This window comes from Elephantulus edwardii, unplaced genomic scaffold (genome assembly GCF_000299155.1).
Source record: "Elephantulus edwardii isolate Elephantulus edwardi_28Jun2011 unplaced genomic scaffold, EleEdw1.0 scaffold00161, whole genome shotgun sequence".
NCBI classification, from domain to species: domain Eukaryota; kingdom Metazoa; phylum Chordata; class Mammalia; order Macroscelidea; family Macroscelididae; genus Elephantulus; species Elephantulus edwardii.
In genome coordinates this window covers 4,547,065-4,549,653 of record NW_006399911.1, presented here as the reverse complement: position 1 = coordinate 4,549,653, position 2,589 = coordinate 4,547,065, and positions in this window count along the sequence as shown.

The following is a 2,589-nucleotide window of genomic DNA, read 5'->3' as shown; positions in this document are numbered from 1 at the left end:
AGGTGACTGGACCAGGATGCTTCCTACCTCTCCAAAGCATCAACGGGTGCTGATACTTCAGCCTCTATCTCTGGGGTGTCCCTTCCTCCCTGACTACAAATACTCATTCCTGCAACTCCCCTTCCAGCCCTAGTGCTTGCTACACACAGAGAGTTTGTGTACACCAGGCCTCCCCTCACTTGGGCAGAGCCAGACTGGCTCACTAGACTTGACTGGAAGGATTGGGAAGGGAAGTCAGGGTTACTCAGCACAATGTGTTTACTCTGCACAACATGATGTATGAAATGGGACTCCTGTTGCAAAGCCGACTCAATTCTCAAATACTCAGTGGAAAAACGGAGTCTGTGAGCTCATTCATGCTCAGGCCACATATAGTTAGATCAGATGCTCCAGCTGGCTCCATTCTCTGTAGGCTCTCCCCTGTGTGAGGGAGGCTGTGAGAGGTGGGAATGGGGTTCACAGTGACTGAGGGGAAGACGGGTGGTTCCTCAAAATCACTTGAACAAGTACTTTCACAAGAAAGATAGGTAGCTGTTGAGCAGGCCGTACCAAGGCCACCCCCTAGAAACCCCAACACTGCTTTATGTGCTTCCTTGGTGGGAAACGATGGAGACAAGCAGCGTGGGGCTTTTTATGAAAACTACAAGAGTTTCCACTGAGGTCCACAGGACTCTGAAGCTCATGTTCATTCTGTGTATAGCCAAGCTCCCTCCCCTCTTCTTAACGTTGTCGTGGGGTGTAGACTCCACCTTAGAATGCCCTTTGTGGGAAGGCACTGACCTTGATCAGATGTAAATGGGTATAGGGAAAATGGGACATTAACACTGGTCTCTAGTATCTCATACCCTCACTCACTCACCAGTGTGCTAGTCCTAAGACATCACCCCCGGGCCTCAGAGCTGCAGAGAAGGTAAGGGGACTCCAGACCCTCCTATCTGCTGACCTGAGAAATCACAGGCAGAGCTGCCCCACCCCACACTGAGTGGAAGCCACCTGAGGTGGGTGGGTGTCCTGGAGAGCTGGGCAGTGCAGAAGCAAAGCAGGGACCTGCAGGGAGAAGGTACGGAACCAGAGGGGAGATGGGGACCTGAGGCAGGAGTGGCTGGGCCTTCAACATGGCCTAAACTGAGGGTGAGATTCTGTTATCAAGACCAAGGGAAAAGTTTATAAAGCTCTAGCAAGAGGCTGTAAAAGATGCCTAGATTTAGGAAAATGAGGAGGGACCCAGAGATAGAGGCCTGTTGCAAAGAGACCTGATCAGACAGGAACTGAGACTCCATTCTGATCCATTCCCAAAGCAGATGGTGGTCTCGCTGAGCTCAAGGCCAGTGAGTTTTCCCTCCCCTCAGCTTGACTGCAATCTTAAATGAGCCGAGCTGCAGCAGCTACCAAGGAACCACAGGCAGAAAGGAGGTAAACAGAACCTTCAGAGGTGTTTGCACAAGAGCTGGCTGGGGCTAGCTCCCTCCCTCTGGTTGTGATGGGGGACTCTGAGAGGCAGTGGAGCTCAAGCTAGCCTGACAGAGGAGTAAGCAAACACATCTTCACAGAAGCAAACAGAGGTGTCCTGGTCCCGCAGACTTGTGTGTGAGACCACTCTGAGTCACCTGCCTGTTAGATGACCCGCTAAGCTGGCCCTGGCCATAAGTACCACTCAACAAATCATTTTTGGGGGAGAAAAAGGAGGATTTCTCAAACAGAAGTTTCGGGGATGTTGTGACTCAGAAGAAGCTGTGACAAAGCTTATGCCTGTGTCCAGGCCACATGCTCCTGTCCTATCCCCAGGACTCCCAGGCTGAATTGTGGGTAGGCAAGCTGCACGTATGAGAGTTACTCCTTCCAACAAGGTTCAGCCAAAGGCTGCCAAGGAGGTGTCAGATGGGCCTAGACTGTTCCGGAGGACAGAAGTCACTAAGCAAGGCTGGGTGGGCATGGTCTAAACAGCCTGGGTTCCTGCAGACCAGGGAGGGTGACTACTGCCAGCCCCAGCTACTCACCTCTGCACATCTTCTGTCTCCCTGTGCAATTCTGCTTAGATATAGTGGGAGCCTCACCTCTAACTCCTGCCACTCTTCTACAGTGCTGGGCGTAGCCATGTCACCTCTGCTCAGGGACTCTTTCTAAGGTCAAGGGCTGGAAGGCCATTGTTTAGACTCCAACTAGATTGAGTACAGTCCAATCTGAGTTATCACCTGTCCCTGGCAGGTGGTGATTCCCAGCTGTTCCAGCCAGACATATGGGCATCTTCCTGACCCTTTCTTCACCTGACCACATGCAGGGTCCTGCCACCCTAACTCTCATGTCTCTCTAGCTTCACATACCAGACATGTGAACTCAGACTCTGCAGTTCTGGTGTCCAGTGTGGCCTCACCCGAACCCAGCTTCCACTCGGGAGACTAAGCAGGACTGCTAAAGGACTTGACGGAGTTGCTCCTCAGTTAAAACTTTTGGCTGTTCTAGCAGGAACCCTGCGTCTTTGGTTGGCAACCAGGCCCTCTTCTTGAGTCCCTGTCACCTCAGCTCCTCTATCCACCCCCAGCTGTTTGTTCAGGGCACGGGGTAGGGTTCTGGCCTCTCTGGAACTGCCCT